Source organism: Apis florea, unplaced genomic scaffold (genome assembly GCF_048593485.1).
Source record: "Apis florea isolate Af1SG1 unplaced genomic scaffold, ASM4859348v1 contig_3493_pilon, whole genome shotgun sequence".
NCBI lineage: Eukaryota > Metazoa > Arthropoda > Insecta > Hymenoptera > Apidae > Apis > Apis florea.
Genome location: NW_028256772.1, coordinates 1,489,089 through 1,513,982, shown reverse-complemented (window position 1 = coordinate 1,513,982; position 24,894 = coordinate 1,489,089). Strand labels below are relative to the sequence as shown.

Genomic DNA, 24,894 nt, shown 5'->3' with positions numbered 1-24,894 from the left:
AATGAAACAAAATTTTAATAAGATTTCCAATTAAAATCCATTCTATGATATATACATGTATGTATAATATTTAAATATGTCGCTCTTCAGTGAATTTTTCTTGAAAAAGTCAATGCTTTTTCAGTAGTGCTTCATAAATATGCGGAACGACGTGTGGTAGGCGCGACAAAATTGCGACACTGCACGACGGCCCTGACCGATCTCGGCCACGGAAGCTGCAGATTGATTTGGTAAAGGGTGCACACGACGATACGCATAAATCATTGTTTCAAGGTCCTTCCTTACATTACACATGGTTGAACGATATGCACCATTAGAAGTGCATAAAATCCAACACTTTGAGCACGTCTTCAAAGAGACCTCTTGAAATTGATTGTGCGAAACAGTGGTTCCCAAACCGATGGTTTTGTGAAGAAAATTCAAGCACAAAATCATTGGAAAGTTTATTATAATCTTTAATATTATATCTCTTACTTTGTATTTAAAATTCAATTTTTTTTATTTCGCTACAATATGATATAACTATAAAAGTTTGAGTATTATAGGAAAAGATATGTAAAAGACAAAGAATAATTGGATTTGGATTTTTATAGTTAATTTTTAGCAAGATTTTTTAAAAATCTTTTATTAAATGAAATTTCAATTATTATAGATAAATAAATACTTGTTTATAAAAATTAAAATTTGTGATTTTATAAAATTTAAAAAATTCCATGAATATTTCATAGAATTAAATCGAAGAAAATGGTCGAAGATATATAACACGACAAGCGATAATTTTATCAGTCACTAATGTTTTTATTCATCACTAAATATAATACGAATAATATTTTTCCCGTATATTGGCATTACGAAGATTGGATATAAAATATTATCAATGTATGTACACTGTTTGGTCAAACTATTTTTAGTTCCTAACCTATAAAATAGATGAAATGATCAACAAGAAATAGTTCGTTGCTGAAAGGACATTGTCCATTGAAAAAACGACATGAAATATGAAGAATTTTCACCGAACAATAGGAGAAAAGAACTTCAATTTCCGTTATATACAATTCAACCAATGAAATGAAATAAATCGTTATCATTCTATTCGTATTGCGAGTAATTCAGAATTTCTTATATAATCAAATAACTTTCTATTTTAATCTAAAAAAATTAAAATAAGTATTTATTTATATATTATATACTTTCCTTTCTTATATCGATTGATTAAATCAATGTTTGAGTAGTAGGAAAGAATAAAATTATATATAAAATTATATTATATATCTTATATAATAACATGCCACAATGTAAACTTAACAAAGTCAATAAATGTATGCAATCACAAACTTCAGCATTCTTGTTATTGTAGTTATAACGCTAAAGCTTTAAATATTATGTTATACTATTGACTTTTAGAAGATGTTATTTATGAGATTGAATTACTCTTCAAGAATAGGTTAATTAATCATACAATGGACGCCATCTTCACTAACCACGATAATAACGTAGGAATTGTTTTTATCAGCAATACTATTCGCGTGAAGTGGCGCTCTAGTTAATCACTGTAACTACTGATTGTTGTTATATTTTAAATATTAAAAAGAAACAAGTATGAATCTTAAAATGTAATTTATAAAATATTAATCGATATAATTCCTTTTTTCTATAAACTGTTTATATTCTATATAATATCAGATATAAAAACATTCATATATTTTTTGCGAAAATAATAAGTTGTGAAAATAATAAATAATGTTATCAAATAATTTTCTTTTATATGAAACATTGTGAATATAAAATAATTTTCTATTAATGGATTATTACTTCAAAAGCATAAAATCAATTTAAAATTTCAATATTTTTATTTTTTTTAAATATATCTTCATAATAATACGAAAGAGAATAACACTAAATTATAAAATATTCAAATTTTAATGTTTTTTAAAAAATATTATTTAAAAAAAAATTCTTAATTGAAATCATATCCAAAACACGAAAAAAACTATAAAAATTTAAGAGTTAATTTCACGTATTCAAGAATTTTCATTGACTTTATATATACAAAGTATTTTTTTCTTAATATAGATAGTTAACATTTGTTTTTATGAATTTTATTCATTTATGTGAAAAATGAATAAAATATAAAATAAATACGAAAAAAATAAATTAATTAAATTTCGTTATTTGAGAATGGGAATGAATAAATGAATAAAAAATATTGAAAAATATTGCTATATTTATGGAAACATTTCAAAAAGACTATTTTTTTCAATTTTTTATAAACTGTAATATTTTTTTCATTTAAAATTAGATTTGTATCCTTTTTCTATATTCGTTTATCAATATAAGAATTTTTTGCCAAATTTTGTAATTTATTCTATTTTCTCCATATGATTATATATAAATTATACACTCTATTAGCTTTCTACAATGAAATTTATTATATATATATATATATATTTTATACTTTATCGTTTTTTATAACATGTAAAATTTATAAATAAAAATTAATTTTCTTTTGTGTTATTAAAAAATACTATATATATATGTTTATATGTAAAATTTAGATACATTGCATTTATCTTAAGAAACATTGAAAATCATATTTTATTTATTTCATCTTTTTTTTTTTTTTTGTATACCAATTGAAATAAACGAGGCATCTCTTCGATGATGCTAAATTGAAATTTTTACACGAACAGCAATGGCAAGTTCTGTGAACGATTACTATTGTTACAATAATTGAAGAAGTATAAATTTATAAAATATATAAATTCCATAGTATAAATTTTATGAGTATAACATCATCTCAGAACATTATAGAAAGGATTTGAAATTGAAAAATTACAATGAGATCCAAGGAAAATAAAGAATTATCATTATATTTGACGAAATAATAATATAAGTAAATATATAGATAATAATCTTCGTCAAGGAAAAACAATATGGTGATTTCTTCAGCCATGAATATCCCTCGACACATTCTGAGAATAAATAATCGTCGTCGCCCATGTGTTCCATTCCTTAGGAAGAAATTTCTCACAATGGGATCTCACAAGTTTTCTGTTTACCTCTAAGGTAAACTTTTCGACTCTGAGATGGTAGTTCTTTTCAGGGAGGTCGAAAAAGTTAAAAATGTGTATTTTGGATTTGTTTGGCCTTTTCAATGTTTACTGATACACGATATCGACTTTTCAGCTACGTTTACATTTGTACAAATGTAGAAAAAATATATATGTGACATATGACGTACAATAAACAGAAAAATAAAAAAACAGGTATTTTTATAGAAGCTAAAAAATGTAATCCTCTCAAAGGAAAACTGTTAATTTCTGTTTGCACATTGTATATATTATGTATAAATAAGAAAAAAAGGAAAAAAAAAAGAAAAAATAAAATCAATAATAATATTTATTTTTTATAAGATCAAACAATGCTTGATATGAAATACTATTGATAACTGATGTTAAAATATATGTAGAAAATTGATAAAGATAACAATATGATTTTACGTTTCAAATTTCTACGATTTTCAGCATTAATATTTAACTATAAGTAAAAGATATGATATTAAAAATATTTCCTATACTTTTCATATTTTAAAAAATATATATATATATAAGATATGAATTGAGTTTAAAATTTGATATCTGAGGTATATACTATACTACATAGTACTATACTACATATTACATGTATAAGGATATATATGTTATTCTCGTCGTTCAACTGTAAACCATGGAATTTGACGAATCTCAAGCTTTCAGGATCTGCAAGCATTCATAGGAGCATACAATATAGAGAGCAAGCAATATAGATCTGCATTCTCTATGACATGTTCGTTGAAAAATCAATTTTGCACTGGGAAGATAGAAGAATAAATCGAAAAGATGCAATACGGATAGAATGATTATGGTGTAACCAATAAAGCTTTTCGAATTATATACAGTTATACGAATATACATAATTATTTGCAACAATAATAAATAATAATGAATCAAATATTCTAACTGTTGAATCTCTTTTGGGTAATTAAATAATTAGCCTTTTCATTTTTATACTTCATATTGCATATTTCATTTGGATTTATAATTTCAATTCAAAATACATATTATCTTATATTATATCTTATATTTTATAATTTATTTATTTATTTATATTTATATTTATTTATTTATTAAATGAAAAAATAATTTTTAATTTTTGCTTAATAAAGTAGAATAATAATGATAAATTTCTTTTGATATATTTTAAAGAGATATGTTTATTAGTTTTACATGTGTCTATTCTGGAATATAATTTTTTTAAATCAGTGGAACGTAATGAGAGGGTATAGAAAGGGTTAAAAGGAGAGAGAAAAAAGGGGGAAAAGGAAGAAATTCAAAATCGTTAAAACTCCAACGTAACAGAGCACGAAAGTCGTTAAGTTAATTTGGCGTGTCACTTGGAAAATTCTCTTTAATTACGGAAGTCCACTTGAGCTTTTTCTATACCGGAATCGTAAGGAAGCTGCGTTTTAGAGATTCCGCCCTTATTACTTGGGAAGCGTTTTCCTCTTCAATTATAAAGCACTAACGAAATAAAAACAGGAGAAACAGCAGTTACAAAAACGGTGGGGAAATAATCTATCTATAACCATACAATATTTGCGACTAAAAAAAAAAAAGAGAAAAGAAAAAAATATATATCTTGACAATAAAATAAAAATAAGTATTTGACTATAATAAGTAAAATATTGGAAATTGATATTTTGATTTACATCTAAAGATGAAATATTATCTTTCAATGGAAAAAGTGATAAATAAAAAATTTTCGAATATTAAAAAAAAAATAATAATTAAATTCCATTAAAAAAGTAAAATTCAGAAATTAAATTAATTTTTTGAATTCATGTATAAATGGAATACTATTGCTACAAAATATTGTCTATCTAAAATTCAATTAATGAAATAAAATTAATTTTCAATTTTATTTAGTGATAATTAATTCAATTTACTTATATATAGTGAATATGTATTGTACAAATTTATTTCGAAACAAATATACTTTAATGTGGAATTAACAAAAAATAATCCTAACCTATATTCGATACTTCACATAATATAATATAATATAATCTATATATATTTCCTCTGGAATAATTTTATTCCATTTGATATAATAAATATAAATTCCGTTTGATATAAATTTCGATCTATTTCTCTATTAAAGAAAATATTATCGTATTAATTTCGAAATCGGATGTCTCATGTTTTACACGATTATAGTACTTACATACAAACAAGAATAAGTGAATGAAGGAAATAGAATAAAATAGAATAGGTGAAAGAAAGAAAGAGATAAAACACAGTGACAGTGGCGTCAGTGTAAATCCATACAGGCAACAAGAGAATCCTGGCGATGCTTGCGGCTTGGTTAACCAAGGAAATTCTGTTTAATTAGAGAAACCCACTCGAGAGACTTTCTTACGGAGAAAGCTATTTTTAAAAGATCCCTGTCTCCTCCCCAGTTCACCCTCACTATGTCCTTTCTTCTTTTTCTCTCGCTGTGTGCATCAGAGAAGCCCAGCAGCGCAGCTTTGCTTTTGTTTATAGAGGCGTGCCAAATAGAACGACGTCGAGAAAAAAAAGACATACGAAAGTGACAGAGAAAGAAAAAAACTTGTGTATGATGGAAGAAGATACGTATGTATTGTATATGCCATGAAGTTTAACATGGAACACGTTCTTTTTGTCATGATGGAAGTTCAGATTAACAGATTTTTTGAAAATGTCTGGTGGATAATAAGAAGTGAAACAGCGATATTAAAAACATCATTTTGAAGCTCGTTCTGTAATTTCTTTATATTTCAGTTCTTTATATTTTCTATTATACTTTTATTTATACATATATACGTGTATATATACATATATTATTGTTTAGTTTATTGTATTATTGAAATTTAAAATTTAAATAAAATTATTATAATTTTAATCCATTTTCATTGATTATTTTAAATTCAACAAATTTATATTTAAATAAAAAAGATTTTGAAAATATTATTTATCTATCTGAATACATTAAATATTTTATTAAAAGTCATCGAAAAGTGCTGAAATGAAAACATTCTAAGGACTGTGAAATTGATTGCAAGTGTATAATACAAATAAAAAAAAAAAGAGAAAATATAAAAAAAATTATTTGAAAAATAAATAAAATAAAAAATTGAAAAAATGGATAAATGATTTTTACGGAAATTAAAAATATCAATCTATGATTGAAGTGAGAATTTAACAATAAGGAAATATAAACAATAATTAAACATTTTTATTATTTGTTTTTCATTTGGCAATGAGAAAAAGAAAAAAAAAATGACGCTACATCGGAATTATCGGATTATTCTGGTTGGATATTGTGAAAGTCAAGAGACAATATAGCAACTTTTACCTTTGTGAAGAATCGTCGTCTCATGGGTGGCCATTGTTACATTCGATGACAAAGACGTGTGTATAATATACGTAACGTGTATGCATTCATATTTGAAAATTGAAAAGGAAGTTTAAAAACTGACGAGACAGACTGCTCTTTGGAATTCAATATTTTTGAAATTGAATTGAAATGAATATTCATGAACTATTATAGTTAAAGTTATATAATATAAAATCAACTAAGCACTTCATTGATAAAATTTTCACCAAATTGATAAAAAAAAAGGGAATGTTTTAAAAATTGAATATTGATTCTTATTTTCAAATAAAGTTTTAAAATTTAATGATATAATATAATAAAATATAAATGAAAATTTTCCATCTTTTAAAAACAATTTATATATTATATAAATAATATATCTAAAAATAAAAGAGAAAGAATAAGAAATATAAAAAATTTTAATGTTTATTTTTCAATGGGCGCAGCTGTAAAAACAATTTATTTATTATCCGTCATCTTCTTCAATCCAAGTTCAACAATGCTGGAAAATATCGTGGGCTACGAAAATGTAATCAAACAATCGATCATTGCACTTGCATGTATGCAGGCATAGTTCTAAATTAAGACGATAAACAACACTATATTTGGGTGTTTTATATCAATGTTGTGATACCATTGGAGATCGTCCGTCAAACTTCCTACCGATTTGCGAAACGTTGCAGATGTTTAAAGTAAACACGCGTTAATAACATTTGCGAAGGCATTGACTCCTGTTAAGAAAAAAAAAAAAAAAAAAAAAAGAATCTGAAAATAGTAAAAATAGCAAAGGTTAAAGCAGGAAATGTGCCACGTCCCACTTGGCAACACTCCTGATTTGGAAATGTTGCATACGTAGCGCCATAAAGGAAATAGAAACCAAAGTGAGGTTAGGTAAGCAACAGGAATGAAGGAAACAAAAACTATTCCTAAAATCTAATTAAATTAACAGCATAAGCGCATATCATTGAAGAACAGAAATTATATATTTATTATATATTTATATATTTGATCATTTGATATATTCTCTTGTAATTTAATATTCGGATGTTTTACAAGTATTCGTGCAGTAATACTTATGATATACAAGTGAGCACAGTCAATTTTTCATTAATCACAGTTAATTTTTCTTTAAATTTCTTTAAATTTAGTCCTTTTTTTTTTTTAATAGATTATTAATCGGTATAAAAATCATTATAATTTTAAATAAAAGTTGTTTTTTTAAATATTTATATTAACAGTTTTAAAATAAAAATACACAATTATAGAAAAACCAATTAAAGTAACCAAAAAAATAGAAAAGCTAATTTTCCGTCTAATTAATATATTCATATTCTGAATATTTGAAATATGAATATATGTACTAAAAAAAAAAAAAAAAAAAAAAAAAGTATATCTAAACACAGAATATCAATTAAATATATTGTAAATATATACGGATAGACTATTTAACAACGGAATCGATTTTTCATTGCTAAAAGTTGTATAACGATCGAAATATTTAGAGGTCGAATAGAATTGACAAAATTATCGAGAGCAACGGACTGAAGACGAAGACAATGAGACAATAAACGCGCGTTTCCCTTTGTCGAAGTTGCTCGTCGAAGCTATTGTCACGTTACGACGTTATGTGCCATCACTGTTTTCCAAGTTCGGAAGTGATATTTTCCTGGTATCCAGAGTGCAATCGAAGCAATGGGAATCGAGTATATAGAAATTCAAGATCGATACGTGATAATATGCACAACGTGATCCTTAATCGCGTATCGACGATCTGATAAAGACTAGTATATATGTGCTATATATGTGCTGCCCTCTACAATTGCAAACAGAATTGAAGAAACTAACGCATTTTAAATAAAATATACCAGTGTTCGGATAACTATACAACTAAGAGTACAACTAAGAGTAAAAATTACTAATTCTTTCTCAATTTTCAGCTTTTTTTCCAATTTTTTAATTCGAAAACTTTGATAAACTTTTCGTATAAAAAATAAATATTTAATTATTAAATTTATTATAAAAATTTTAATAGATTTTTGTAAGAATTTTATTTTTTTTTTTATAAAAATAGAGGATTAAAAAAATTTTGGGAAGTAAACATGATATGAATTCTACACATAACATCAGTTCTAATATCTTAACCAAATTTCATATAGCGACCCTCAACGAGAGAAGCCATTCTAAGCTTTGGAGCTTAGCTTAGACAACACTGAACTATGTAAAGGATTTGGGCGATCAGAGAGATCATATTAGAGAAAATTCCATAATAAAGTAATCACGCGCACTTGTATAAAGCGTATTGTATAAAGCGCACTTTTTATACAATAATATGTTCTGAACTTAAAATTTAGTAAATCTAAAATCTTTGAGAACAAACTACTAGTTGCATTTTATAATCGAATGTAATAAAATTTCGAAAATCCAATAATAGAAATCAAATAATAGCAAAAATCAAGAAAATCAAAGAAAAGAAACCTAAAAACATCATTGATCTGAAGAAATTGTAAAGTGAGATATAAAATAAAAAGAAATTAATATAAAAAATGGCTAATTACACGATCAAAAACAAAGAAAGAGATATATAGTTTATTAAACAAATAAGAAAAGAAACTATTATGATATTTTATGAGTAGAAAAAAACGAAAAATAAATTAAAAAAAAAAAAAAATAGAATGTGATAGAACTAGACGTATAGTATAGAATAAGACGTATCGAAAATATCATAAGAGAACAACTCAAGTAGGATGGCAATACCGAGTTTACTGCAGGCAGTAAAGCAGATAATGCGTTGTCAGATATAGACCGGCAGCTCGACACACAGCCACTAGTCTCGACGTATCCATATAGGGAACGTTGTTCTTGGATCCAGATATATACATGTCTATTACATTCGTTTTTGAATCTTTTATGAAAGATAGCTTTTCTCAGAATTAATAGTAACTTTGATTATGTTATTTTTGTGCATAATTATATTTTAAGAAGAATAAATTTATTTAATAAGAGATCAATTTCTTTCAGAAAAAAAAAAATGAAACTAATATTTTCACTATTCAATAATAACGAGAATTTAATAATAATGAAAAACAAATTCTATTTAAAGATTCAAAAGATTTTTATATGATAAGTATATTTGAGACAAACAAAATTATGTTAAAATCTATAAGAAACAAGATCGATTTTCAATTCTGATACCTCTGTTTTTTAATATCTCTTATTTCGATTCTTCCTTTTATCATGAAGTTTTTAGATCAAGTTGATCCTAATAGGAATATGTATTCATTACTGCATCTCATATATTCGCTTTCCCTCTGCATTATGGGTATTAACCCGTAAATTCCGAAGTCATTAAATGGAAAACCCGGTTAATATGAACATTTATGTACTATGTAATATGATCATTTGACAATATAATTAAACATATTATTATGGATGATCAATAAAGAAAGACCATTAAATTTTGTTAATAATACTTTTGAACGAAGTGTATTTTTATGTACACATATATTGTGATATTCTACATTTCAATTTTAAAGTTTTAAATTTTTTAATTTTTATAGTGATATAAAATAAATATAATATAAGCTAATATAAATACTTTTTACAACTATTACATACATTGTACACTAAAATTGAACTCTCTTCGCATACTTACTAATGGAAGATGAACACAGTTCATAAAAATTCATTGATTTTCTCATGAATTGTTCACAATTTCTCATTCAAATAACAAGAATTAACATTTAGATAAATAAACTCAAATGATTGAGGTTATCATCAGCATTCAATTTACCTAGTAAGATTAATCACAAATTCACCAAATAAATATAGTTCTGTAATCAACGGGAAAAAGATAATCGACTTTTTTCCGGGCACAGACAATTATACATTCAATCAAAGCTGTAATATACGAGCAAACGAAACGAAACGTGAAGAAACATTTTTGTCCGGCAGATGCCGCCATTATATATATATATATATGCTTTGGTCCTAAAAAATTCGCATGTAACCATCCGTGAGTGGCCTTTGAAGGCCACCCATTTCTTTGAACTCGGGTTCGTTTCGAGTCCGATGTGCTCGTATATTTTTAGTTACCGGTCTCTCTTTTTCTTGTATATCACTAGGCTGTAAAGGGCCATTTTTGCTCATGGCCCGGATAAATGGCCAAGTGGAGGCGTGCATGCTGTTCAAAGCCGTGTACTCTCTCAAATCTACTCTCATCTACTGGCATTATATCTAAAAATCCGATTTCCTGTTATCTGTATATTTTCCTCTCTTTTTCTGTACTAAAAAAGGCAAAAAAAAAAAAAAAAAAAGGATACGAAGACAAATTACACGTTCATACGAAGATATTCTTTATATCATATCGTCTGCTGGGATATCTCCAATTAAAATTTTCTTTTAGGCCAAAGAAACAAAGAAAGTATGCAAAGAATATTAGCAAAGAATAGAAAAAAAAAAAAAAAAAGAAAAGAGACGTAGATTGTGACTGAAAAATCTGTTCACGAGAGAAATATTACAAAATATATAAGTTTGAATATCGTCTATAATTTTCTCTTATCCGTCCTCCTTCTTTAACTCCCTCTATATTCTTGTGAATAATTCATAAATGGAAATGAATAATAAAATATTACATATCACCATAAGCTCCAAGCTGCTTAAGTATATTACCTATGCCAGTGTTTTTACGCGTATTGTAAGCACGATTACCGGTTGAAAACGATGTGTGGAGAGTTATAATACCGTGTTATTGCAAGTGCTGCAATGTCCAATAGCTCTTGCACGAGTATCCCGGAGAATGAACGTGGTGCGAAGTCATGAATAAAATTTTTTCGCTGAAAATTTCATTTTCTCCTTTTTTTAAATAAGAATAATTATAGTTTATCGTTCAGAACATTTCATTTGAACAAAGGAATATTTTTTCCCTCCGAAAATCGTTTTATTCTAAATTAAGACAATTTTATTTTATTAAATTCTATTTATTTTTTTTTTCTTTGTATACAATATTTTTTTAAAAAGCAGTATTCAATTTGCGGCAATCTGAAATAATTTTGAAAGTAATATAATCAATATAATTTATTTAAAAAATTAATTTTTAACCGAGTTTTTAATTGAACGTTTACGTTTTCAAATTTTATTCCATTATTTCGTGTAAAATCGACGAAACAGGGAAAGAAGTCACACCATCCGGCAGAGGTTAAAGATAATTCGTATCAGTTATGCTATCACGGTTTACTTTTTTTTCTTCGATAACCGTTCACTTTCTTTGTTGCTTGTTCAGAAAACGAATGTCAAGGTTAATAATTAATTTTCTATTTTTTTTATCCCTATTTTTCATCCTTATCACTAAACATGAACGTAACGCAAACAATATCCTACGTCCAAAATAAAAATAGAAGAAATGCATGCGTGCACAAACATTTCATTAAGAAAAAGAAAAAAAAAATCGAAATACTTAAAACATCATCACGATATTACAAAAAAAAAAAAAAAGACACGTAGATAAATCTAAATCTTCCAATTCATTAATCTTCCTTTCGAAGATAAAGAATCTTTCTTGAAAATTCTAAATTCCCAATTCAAACTTTCGAAAAATTCGAATCACAGAGATTCATCACCAGTTCGACCGAAGATCGTTTTCCGATTTCTGGCCGATCTGGCAGTGCGACTGGAGGGGAGGGGATTGGAATTCCACCATGTCGCGAGCTTCGATAAGTTCAATTTAATCGGAGGTAGGAGAAAGCTCGCGAGAGCCCAAAGGGATTCCCCACCTCTTCACCTCTTTCTTCTTTCTCTTTGCCGCGGCTTGTCAGAACGAACACCGAAAATCCAGGTCAGTGACCATCGTCACAAAGAAGTCTACGAGCCTGTCGTCGTCATTCTGGGTAATTTCGTGATTCTGGGTAATTGCTACTGATGACCCAATAAATTCTTTTCTTCTTTACGTAAGAATTTTCAATTTCCGTTTTTTCACTTTATATATAATGATCTTTAAAATAACAAAAAAATTCGAAATTCGCCTGATTCGAAACCAAAAAGAAATTCCTGAAAGTCTCGAAAATTTTAATCATTTCGAAATATTTGAAAGAATATTTTGGAAAATCTTGACAGATAATAGCAAAACTCCATGAGATCTACTACTCCATCTCGCTCACTACTCTTCACCACGCTTTGCCAATATTTGAATTCAAGAATGAGACAGAATAACTCTTAAGAACTTCGAATCGAAAAAGAATTTCAAGATCAAGTCTTCCAAACACATTGGAAACTTTACAACAATTAGATTTGAGAATTCAGAATTTATCGATTGATATATACAATTATGAAACGATTTAAAGCGTTCCAAATACCATCGCTAGATATATATATATATATATATGTCTCTTCAATCTCTCTTATCTAGCCGGCGAAATCTGCCTTCATCTCTTCGTCTTTTAAGGAGAACCTGGTTTTCTCTGGCAAAATACAAATTTGTCCGGGCGTGTTTGAAAAAGGAAGAAGAAGAAGAAGAAGAAGAAGAAGAAGAAGAAGAAGAAGAGGAAGAGGGAGGAAGAAATGCTCGAGGGACAAGGCGCGGAAACGCAAATGCTCGAAGCGGTGAATCATTTATCCGCGTCGTTCGTTCTACGAGTCCAGCGACAGAATCTTTCTTCCGTTGGCCTCTTTGCTCGCCTCTTCCGGTGCATTGTGAATCCTTCTCCGCATCTTCTTTTCTCCTGTCTCCGTTTCACTGTTAGAAAACTTTTGGAAGCCGGATCTCTGGATTACCGAAGCTTTCCTTAATTATTAATTTGCCTTTTGCGGTTTGGACGAGTTGTTATGTAAAAAAGAAAAGTGAAGGAGAAAGAAAAATGAATGTTATAATATAGCAATACAGTAAAAGTGGATTGAATGAGTTTCGTTTAAGGATTGATAATAGAATTTTTCATACAGTAGGATTAATACTGTATGGAAGAGCTGTCTTGTAGTTGAGTTGAGGATAATATAGATCTATTTGATTCTAAGTAGATACAATTTGAATGGCAACCTCGGACGACCGCGAAGCCGGAGGTCTTTTTAAGGTTAAATGTACGACTGCCAGTGAAGTTATATTCTTTAGTTCAATGAGTATTAACCTATAGTATTCTTTTATCTATTTTTATCTATTAACTATCAGCGAATTTCTTTTTTTCAGTCGATTTTTCTGCATTATTTCACATTTTCCAAATTTAATTAAATCCATTTATATAAATTTCCTTTTTATATACTTATGAATCATTTAAAAAAATGAATAAATTTTCATTATATCATTAATTTTAAAGACATATTTTAAAGATATATAATATATAATCAATAATTAATTGATATTCACAATTAAACTTTAAATTTATTTCTAAAGATTTTTTTTTAATTATTTTATTATTCAGTAATTGTCAAAATAATCAAACTAAGATCCTTTCTTATTATTATGTTTCTTATTTTATATATATATTTCCTTCTCGACATTTTAAATTACGTATTTAGTATATCTTTGGTACAAAGCACACTTTGTATGGAACACTTTTGAAGAGTTCTTGCTTACTATGTATCCTCTATGTATCCATCTATCTCCATGTATCTTTTATCATTCCAGGTTTTTCCTTTCATTCATTGCAATAATTTTTAAAAAAAATTAATGAAGCTATTCATTTTCAAGAATTCAATGAAAAAATTAATTTAACGAAGAATCGATGAACAAATCGATAATGATACGTTGAACAAGAACTGAACAAGAATTCGTTATATGTTCTCATTGTAAAAATCATTTCGAAACAAAATCATGTATTCATTGAAAGTATGATTGCAATTTCTATATATATCTACGACTAGAGACACTTAAGTCGCAAGAGAGATGACGATGAACTCATTCATGCAAATTGACATTAATATGCAATTGGAACAATAGATTCCAATTAATTATCTCAGGTTAATTAGAATGCTGTGCCGCGCATGGCATCTTAACGAAGTTACCATGTATTCCCTCTAATTTGGCATCAAAACGATACAAAATTGTGCTACGTTGTCAAATAATTAATATTTATCATAATAATTTCAAATACGCTTAAGTCGAACACTTATAAACAACTTATCGTATCGAAATTATTACTTTATTAACAAATATTTGAACGTAATATTTAAAAAATAAATTTATATAATATATATATTTTAATCAAAATAAATATTTTCTTCATAAATAAATTATACATCAATAACATTAAATACATATATATTAATAATAGGCAGTAATTCAAAACCAATCGTTTACAATTATAAAAATATTGTATGATTTTTGAATCAATGAAGCAATCAAATTTTACAACCTCGCTTAGTTTCGTAATTCGCAAGCGATAAGGGAAGAAAATATACGATTGAGAACAAAATAATAAAAAAAAATGACCAGAAATCATAGGAAATAAGAACGAAATACATGTAGATTCAGAATATTATTGTTATTAATAATTTATCAAAATTATTAAAATCAATTTATATTGGTCCCATTTTCATCAGCAAAATGATACGAACATGATGAATGTATAATTATAAAAAAAAATCAAAATTATGAAAATTTAATTTTTTTCCAATTTAAAGTATTGTCAAATCACTATATCAATCTAATTAAATTCATATATTTATATAATCATAACGCAAATCATAATAATCAATAAATTATTAAACAATACGTATACAAAAATTTAACATAATTTTTGTAATCTTAATTTAATTAAAATTCTTTCATTATACGCGTAACAAAAAATTCAAATTCATCTTTAATCGTAATCATAATGTCATGTAAAACATCTAATCAATTTGATCTTTGAATGTATAAAACCGATAACAAGATTTACCGAGACTAACGGATCCCGTTTAAAACAAGAACAGCCAATCAAAAGCGGCTAGACCCCGAGAAGAGGGCGTGCAAGAGCGATTATCTGGCGAGCGTTGAGCGAACCGACTTGAAATCCAGATGTTACCGATAAACTCGTATCTGCGAGATGCGATCAGTACCTCAATGCCAACGGCATGTCGCTGCGTTGAATTTGAGGGGGAAGTGAGAAAGAAAGAGAAATGAACGACGAGAAGGCGCAGAGAAATAGGATAGAGAGAGAGAGAGAGAGAGAGAGAGAGAGAAGAAGGAAAAAAAGGGAAAGAGAGTCGCGTTAAGCCGCGATAAGAAGCATCTTACGGTGAGATCGTTACGGGACGATCCATTTTCCTTATAGCGGCTCGAAAAAGATCGCGAAACGAGGAAGGAAGGAAAAGAAGAGGCCGGCCGTTTACATACCGCGGTATTTCCGGTACCATGTCTTCCAGCGATTCGAGAGTATCAAAGAAGCTCCCTCCGACAGGCTCTTCTCTCTTTTTTCTATCCTCTATGAGCAACAAGCCACGGCATCGTTTTATCTTGATGCCCCACGACTATTACGACACGAAATGCTCGTTAAAGTTTCAATACTATGCAAATGAAAAGACTTTTTTTTTTTTTGTATTTCTCTTAATTTTGTTATTATTATCTGTAACGATTTGAATAAACAAAATTTTCCTATATATTATTAATAAAATTTATGAAGTTAATAATATATTAGTGTTAATAAATTCTTTTATGTAATAATAGTTACAATGGTAATTTTATGTTATTTTCTATTTATTGTTTATCGTCGTAACTTCAGCCATTTCTTATTTCGATCGTCCGATAGTTATTTTATATTTTGTTTTCATAATCCAAAGAAATGCCTAAGCTCGGTATGGGATGAGGTTGAGATATTTCAAGCCCATCACAATTCATGGGGAAATAGCCTTTTGAATCGAGTTCACCCGTTATACGCTTAGTTACCTATCGTCATCATATATTTACATTAAACAGAGAATAATGTGGCCGCCGCATGCTTACACATGCGCTGTTTACGGATATGCTTGGATGAAATTTTATGTAAATAAAAGTTTTTTTTTTTGAAAATATCTTGAAAATTATGATCGAGCGGTACATTTTTTTTAGGTATAAAAAAAAATCTGAGGTATACTCTTTTTTTTGTATAATTACATTAAAATTTCAATAAAATAAATAAATTTTTTCAAAATTGAATTGTACAAATTATAAGATAGTTGTTTATCTACTAATATAATTATGAATTTTATTATGAATTAATTAATAAATTATTGTGCAAGATTCATTCTTTATTTTTTATCATTTGTTACCTACAGGATATAACCTACGTAAGATACACGTGAAAACAGAAGATAAGAAGAAATAGCAATCCTTATTCAAATAAAAATATTATGTTAAATCTTTAAATCTGTGAAATTAAACTAAGAAAAATATGTTTCATCAACTTAAGAGATTTTATTCTAATATAGGATTTGCTATGTATATTACTATTATCTTTTATAGCAACACATTCTTAAAAGGTATAATCTGATAATACGAGAGAGAAAATATCGAACTTTAGTAATTTAATTTGTATATGTAAGTGTTCATTTAATAACCAACATTTTTCTCCTGTACTAGAATAATATTTGAAATACTTTTTTTTTTATTTTTTATACTTTATGAAATTGTCATATACTTATTGAAATTGCTTTAAATACATATTTTCATATAATATAAAAAAGTATTTATTTCATGTAAAAAATTGGAAGTTATCTTTATATTTGAAAAAATAGTGTAAGCATAAAAAAATTATATGTCATTATGTTTTCTTATTTATAAAAAAACAGGTTTCCTCTTTATTTTTTCTCATAATTATCGTTTACGAGAAAAACACGAGCTGATAAATCTAACTTATATGTAAATAAGTACATACAGTAGCTATACGACCATGAATTTACCTATTTATATGATCGCCAATCAATTTGTAGAACTATTTAAGACTAGAGATATTAAAATAGAGGTTCAATTAAACAATCGAGTACTTTGAATAATCTAAATAGATTGTATAATATATACAACATCATATATTTCATATATTTTTAAATATTGTCAAAATATTTCAACAATATAAAGTGTTTAATTTATTCGAATTACTCAGTTTCTTTATGCCACTTGAGATTGTTCGATTTTTCTCGAATTGAATAAAATAATTTTTTAATATATATATATATATATATATATATATATATATATATCTGATATTAGAACTATCGTTTAAATATATTTAATATTCTTATTGAGCGTAAAAAAAAAAAAAAAAAAGAAAAAGAAAAAGAAAAAGAAAAGAAATGAAAAATTAAATTGCTATACTATACTCATAATTTTAACCGAAAAATGCAATTTCTGATTTTAGTTTTGATAACAAAATTTCGAGACATTCACCGAATGAATCGTTCTTGTCAGATAATTCGGAAAAGGAGGTTATCCGTCGGATGTGAAAAGTGTTCACTTGTAGCTATTACGCGTTATATATTATACCCGGCTATAATACTCGGTGAAAGGGTTAAAACCCCAGACAGAACGAATACATTTCCTTGCTGAAGGAGGGAAACAGGAAGCTAAGGCGTTTATTACAAAGGGAAAGAGGAACGAAACAGCGTAAACTGTGAGTATACGCTATTTACATACAATATATTCACGAGTAAAACCGCATTTTCTGCTTTAAGTGACATCTATATCCTTTGTGACAGTTCAAAACGAAATGTTTCTAAGACTATTTAATGATTTATCTTACAAACACTTTATATTTTAATATTTTCAGTTGTGTAAATAAATTCATCATTAAATAACAAGGAAAACTTTGATAAAATAATAAAGAAATCATTTGATTGAATTTAGAATATATAAACATTGATATTATATTAGGTATACGATTGCCATTTAACGATAACGGTAGACATATTGATTATAAGATAATATTATTATTATATATAAAAATATATATCGATATGTTCATTAGAATTTTTAACGAATCGAAAAACAAATTAAATAGATTGACATATACATTCATTATCTTTCATAAAGCATAACTTTGAAATGTATTCAAATGTTTATTTAAATTTAAAATAGTTTATTTCTAAAGTATACATTTCACGGATCGAATTCATTGGTACGGACAGTCGATAAATTATCGAATGAGCTAACCGCAAAATTGATGCACTTAAAATCAACACTTGAAACATATGTACTATATATACATATACATATGTACAGAGAGTTTTAAGTATATCATCATATAGGATTTCATATCATATCACTCGTTTTCCAAATAATAATGAGTGACGAAAAACGGAAAAGAATATCATGAATATCTACGAAAGAATATCTACATCATTGAAATTCTAAGAGGTTAGAATCTCTTAACGAAAGACTCTTGAGCGGAAGTTCTTGTCAAACATGAAAAAAAGTCTAATGCATAATGTAAAAGAAAGAAAAGAAAAATAATTTATTTGCATAAGTCCGTGTTCTTGGAAAAACATCTAAAATTGATTAAATAGAATGTTATGTACAATCATACTGTCAATCATTTGTAAACAAATTAATCGAATTTTTTCTAACAAATGAACTTAATTATCGATAAATATACTTAACTATATTTTTTATAGATACAAATTTTTATTCCTATATTCTTAATAATTATTATATATTTAAAAATATTTAAAAGTTGAAGATACAAAAGCAACAATAATTTTATAAAATAACAAAATATAATTAAACTCAATTAATCAAATGTAATTAAAATCAATGTATTAAAGTCGAACAAATAAAAACATATACACGTGTTTTATTTATATAAGAAAGATTTTTTTTTTTTATTTCTTTCTTTCTTTCTTTCTTTCTTTCTTTCTTTCTTTCTTTTTTAATATGAAAAAGTAACCAATATTTAAATTTCAAATAATTCTGCTTAACATAGCTAACCATTATGTCAAGTTTCTTTTATTTATTGGATCTTTTATCATTTTATTCTTTTCATTGCCCGGAGAGGAAAAAATAGTCCGGTTTGAATTACGAAACTATTGTAGATATTTTTTTTTCCAATAGAAATCTATATCTCGACAAGCAGCTTTTATGATTATACGCGTGATATGGTATCTAGGTATGGTACTGACAATGGACCTCGATCGCAACCCTCCCACAAGCCGATATGTCTTGCTGACAATTTAGCAGCGTGATTCGAATGATACTGTCGATACGACAAACTGCTCGGGGAACATGAGATGCTAGCAAATTGGCGGCAACTATGTCGCCAGATGTACCGCAAATTGAGGTTAATTAAAGAGGGAAATGTAGCGTGGTAATACGGTCATGATACATTTAAATGCATTTATATTCTTAATGGACATTAAGAATGTTCGTGCACGAACTCGGCTATAATGCACAATATGACACGATAAAATATACAGGGTAACTGGAGATTAAATACATAAACTAATTTTATATATAAGTATAGCAAAAATATTTGCATATTTTACACATTTTATCAAAATTTTAATTAATTTTAGATTTAGAACGAACAAAAAATCTATTTATCATTATTTATTTGAAAATTATGCTTCCTATTATACGATATAATTTAATAAATCATAAATATTAAGCTTGTATTTTAATGTAAATTTTTAAAAAAAATTCGAACAAATTTTCAAAGTTTTACTTCGAGTCAATTTTATAATTTCAATCTGCACGGGGAAGATACGAATGTCCAACGATGCTAAGAAACTATACGTACTCTATGATAAGCAGAAAAATCAGAAAATGAGTGTCACTCACGCTTCACTTACTCATTCATCAAACTATCCGGTTATTCATGTATGTATACGAAACGAAAAAAAAAAAAAAAAAAAAAAAAGAAAAAAGAAAAAATTGAGATAGTTTTCCGTGGGCGAAATCGAGTCTTTCGAGATCCCGCGAAAAATATGCGTGTCACAGTATCATCACGAAGCCTACTCTGACACGATAAAACACGACATCGCGAGTTGCTCACATGTGTCGAAGCCTGCATTCTCTCTTCTTTTTCTCTCGCACCCTCTTTCTCGCGCGTAATATGATTCCATCACGGCAATGGCAAATATTGCACGCAATTTCCCCTCAAATTACTCTCGTGTAACTTAATTCGCTAGCGATGGTGAAGCGCGTCAACCCTCTTTTTTTTTTCTTTCCATCAACGATAATTTCTCTCACGGTATCGGTCACATAGATACGCTTTTTTGTCTCGGAGAATATTCGATGTTCGTGTCTATCCATCAAGAACTGAAATTTTACCACATTTTTTTCATATTATGATATCACAAAAATAAATTGTACGTAAATATAGATTTAAAAAAAAAAAAATACAACGTAATTTGTATAATAAATATATTCCCACATGATTTGACGAAATTATTTTTTTGTGTAAAATCAAAAGAATTGAAGGATTCGAGAAAAATTCGAATACTTCGATTGATAAAGTGAAGATTTTAATAATTCTAAATACGTATCTATTTTTGCCATTTGCGAATATCATGGCATTCAATTAGCAAATCGTGAGATTAACAAATTCATGGTTAAAGTCTTTCAATCACATATGTTACCACAATCAAATATCATTTATCGTTAGCGCAATGTGGTTTATTCCATTAAATTACTAACCTTCTATGAAAATTAGTTCAATGTCTCTTTTAGTAAATGTCATTTATTGAATCGAAGTTAAAACATTTACTCTTCGAACATTGAAATTGCTTGGAGATTTCGAAGAAAAAAACAATTAAACATATTAAAAAACAAGTTGTGATTCATTTTACAGTCACGTTTAATAATCAAAAAGAAATACAAATATGGCTATTTCTCCATTGTTCTCATTTTCGTCTAAACTAAACGCAATTGAATTTATAAATTACCAAGGGAAGAAAGGAAAAAAAAAAATGATATCCGGATCGACGTGTTTTTCTCCTGTTATTTGCTTCCATGAGGGTTGTTGCAACATCACAACGCCCACTCGATATCCTTTAATGAATTAACATGCAGAAAGTGACGTATACAACTCGAAAAAAATCGTTAACCATCGGTTATTTCACGGAGCCCTGTTCATAATAAATATACATTATAGTTTTCATATTAAGAAGCAGGCTTTGTTGCGCAAAAAGCTGAAAGACTATGTAATATGTCAATGTGCGTGAACTGTATATATAATATAGTAGTTTTTTATGGAATATGATATCATCCATTAAATATATTGTCATACTGTCACCCATATTTTTATAATGTTTTCTTTTAAAAAATTGTCAAAAGAAATAATTATTTCATATAGAGTAATTATCATTACATATAGAGTATTATCATATAGATAAATCTTTTTGTACTTTAAATAATTTATTTTAAAATTCTAAATAGAAAATCGATACTGAATCAATATTTTTTATTACTCAAATAATACAAAATTCAATATAATTTAATTAATTTTTTGTTTTGCTTGAAATTATAACTGAGATAAACAAATTCATATTTTTGAATATAAGACAATTGGAGATGAAATGCTACATCACATAAATAAAGAATGTTTTATTTGAATATAAAACAAAGATCATATTTGGAATATTTATACATTCTTTTTTTTAATAATTAATTATATTTTATATTAGAAAAAAGAAAATAAAAAAAGATTAGAAAAAAATATGAAATTAAATATAAAATAAATTAAAAGAAATTTCAAAAGAAATTTTGATGATACATCACATTTTATGTTTAGCTATCTTCAGAGCTATTTTCAATTCCAACAAAAGATTCGATTTCTCGTATAAAACTTAAAACTACTTTCAAACTATCGATCGAAGTGTGTACTCGAAGCGTTGGCAAAGTTCCTTCTAATGAATTCTTTCCGCTCATAGGATTTGCTGCCTGTAATTCGAGATGCAGATCGATGTCTTTGTTTTCAATAAGAAAAATAACGTGTAAAAAAGATCAAAATATTAGTTGAGACTTGAAAAACATGTTAATTGCTTTCATGAATCATTTGTCAAAAAGTTTGCCTCAAATATATTAAATGTAATTAAAAATTCTTCAAATTTAAGAAAAAAAAAGATAAAAATATTAAAAACACGTTATTTGTTGTTATAAAAATATTAAAAAATTGTTTTTTAAATGAATCAATAATAAATTTTAATAAATATGAATTTTATTGATTTTTCTTTATAAAGTATTTCTTTATAAAGTATATTTATATAAGAAATCTTTATGAAAGTATGCTCAATAATGATTTGATTTCGATCTTCATATTCTATCGGGAATCGATATTTAAGATGCATGGTTCATCGAGAAAGACCGTCTAGCAAGCATATTATGTTAAAAAGAAACGACCAGCCACGATTCGTGGATAGAGGGTGAAAGAGAGAAGCCGATAGAGTCCATCGATCGTCGACAGCAAACACGCGCGCGCTCGCCGAAAAAGGATCTGAAGACTCATCTCGATAATAATCGAGATGAATTATGATTATGTTTCTATAGCGAAATTTCGTATTTTACACTAACATTTTACAGAAAAATTCGATTTCAAATTGTAAGTGTAAAATAAAAACTACTCAATAAGATATCTATAGAGAGAAAGAGAACAGTAAATTACAGGGCGGGTCTTGTCGAGGAAAATCGATGAGGAATATACGGAGAGAGTACGAGAACGAAGCACGATAATGTTCTAGGAACATTCATTCGTCGCGTCTTCATCGACGACGCGCGATCACTTCCGCCACTGAATCCCGCGCACATAAAAGAGCCACCATTTTCACGCTCGCGATCAACATTAATAGTTATAAACAAGAAGAATTTGAAGGAAATATAGCAAATAATAAATATTACATACCTCGCGCCGTCTCGAAGATATAAACGTTTTCTTCTGTAACTTATTTCCCAGGAGCAACCCGATGACTCGGTGATCCTGCTGACGTTTACGTATGTATGTTGACACACTCAACGGTGCAGGTGGTGGTAACAACGACGTTGGTAGTAATTGGTGATGGTGATGTAGTAGTGATGATGCTGGTGTAGTTGAAGATACGAAAAAATATATACGCGTAACGCGACTGCGCCACTGGACCGAGTGAAACTGGCTCGAAGCGAGTCTACTGACTACTAAAGCGACGTGGTATAAACCGTGTGCGTTCTCGTCGCGGTGCTACCGTGTACTACGTGTTGCTGCTGCCAGAGCCACTACCGCTCTATCCGTTCCACAACCCGACCTCTTCCCTCTTCTGCGTGCCTCTCTACTCTTTACCATCCCTCCGAATCCACGCAGCAGCAACCTTCGTACAAGCAGCGGCGCGGGGTTGCCGCTACCAACGTCGCCCCATCGTTTTGCAGCGCTGAAGGATATTTTCAAACGTATACCTGCAGAAGACCGTTACTATTTTGCATCGCTGCTCTCCATTTTATTCTATAGTTATAGGAATGATAAATATTATATCGCCTCCAAATAATGTTACTAATTATTTGTAATGATAGGATTAAACAAAAAAAGATGAAGTTAAATAAGATTAAATCAAAAATAATCTAGAGTGTAAATATGGATCAATGCTTCAAGATAAATATATGAAATTAATAGAGATTTTTGTTTGATTTGTTTAAAGAATTAATATTAACGGAGAGGCAACGATAATGTTATTAAGGAAAATTAATAAATTTATATTGCATGAGAAAAGTATAAATCAATAGAAGTAAAAATACAAATAAAATAAAATGTTAATAAATGATAATACAGAAAATATGTAAGATTTAAATTGAAAAATTTAATTCATGCCACTATATTTTATAAGTTTATTTTCACCAATATAATTTATATTAAATTTTCTTTTTTATTATTTAAAAACAATTATAAGTAATTTTGCTCATAAGATATTTTGATGTATAATATGATATATTATAATATCATCAGAATGTTAAAATACAAAATTTTTCAATTTCTGTGTTTATTTATTGAAATAAAAAATAAGAAAAAATAAAAGTAGTTTCAAATTATATTACCAAAAAAGTGATAATATATTTTAATCAATGTCGTATTTTCTATGTAAACCATGTTACTATCATTTGTAAATGTAAATTTGCCACGACACACATACATTACCTGATAACTTGTCTCTCGTATCTAGCAAACGATTAATCTCTGTAACGTGGTGATTAAACTACGACTGTGTGGGCAAGAATATCGATTCAAACGAATCAGATGCAAAACATATACGATGTTCGTGTGCGTGCAAGTACTTACATGAGTCGAGGAACAGTTAAACCGTTATGGGGACAAAAAAAGCGCGCTAACCAACTTCAATGTTGACCAATAGTCGTGGCACGTTCTTGTTCAACCTACACACCAGATAAGTGAATTCTGGTAAAATTTTTTGTCGTTTAATACCTTGACTTCAAAAGTCAATAGGAGAAGGAAAAACAAGAGAATAACTAGATGAACGGAATGCTCGTACCATATATTGCGCGAGTATGTTTTACCAGTATCCTGCTTTTCTTGGAATAATAACAAAGAACAAGTTAGATCTTCTTCCTCG

The 24,894-nt window shown here is 27.7% G+C and overlaps 1 protein-coding gene and 1 long non-coding RNA gene across 2 annotated transcripts in view; one reads left to right on the top strand and one right to left on the bottom strand.

Moving 5' to 3' along the window:
- LOC100866151 (uncharacterized) overlaps nt 1-24,522 on the bottom strand; it is a 40,059-nt gene extending 15,537 nt beyond the window's left edge. Inside the window, exons 1-2 of the mRNA XM_012486415.2 lie at nt 24,462-24,522; nt 23,205-23,728 (exon numbers count right to left, since the gene is read on the bottom strand). The gene's annotated coding sequence lies outside the window, so the exon portion shown is untranslated. The remainder of the gene's footprint in view (nt 1-23,204; nt 23,729-24,461) is intronic.
- LOC147656903 (uncharacterized) lies at nt 13,286-14,670 on the top strand. Its single transcript, XR_015293499.1, has 2 exons — nt 13,286-13,500; nt 14,045-14,670. It is a non-coding gene; the product is annotated as an uncharacterized LOC147656903 (long non-coding RNA).
- Nucleotides 24,523-24,894: the final 372 nt, after the last annotated feature.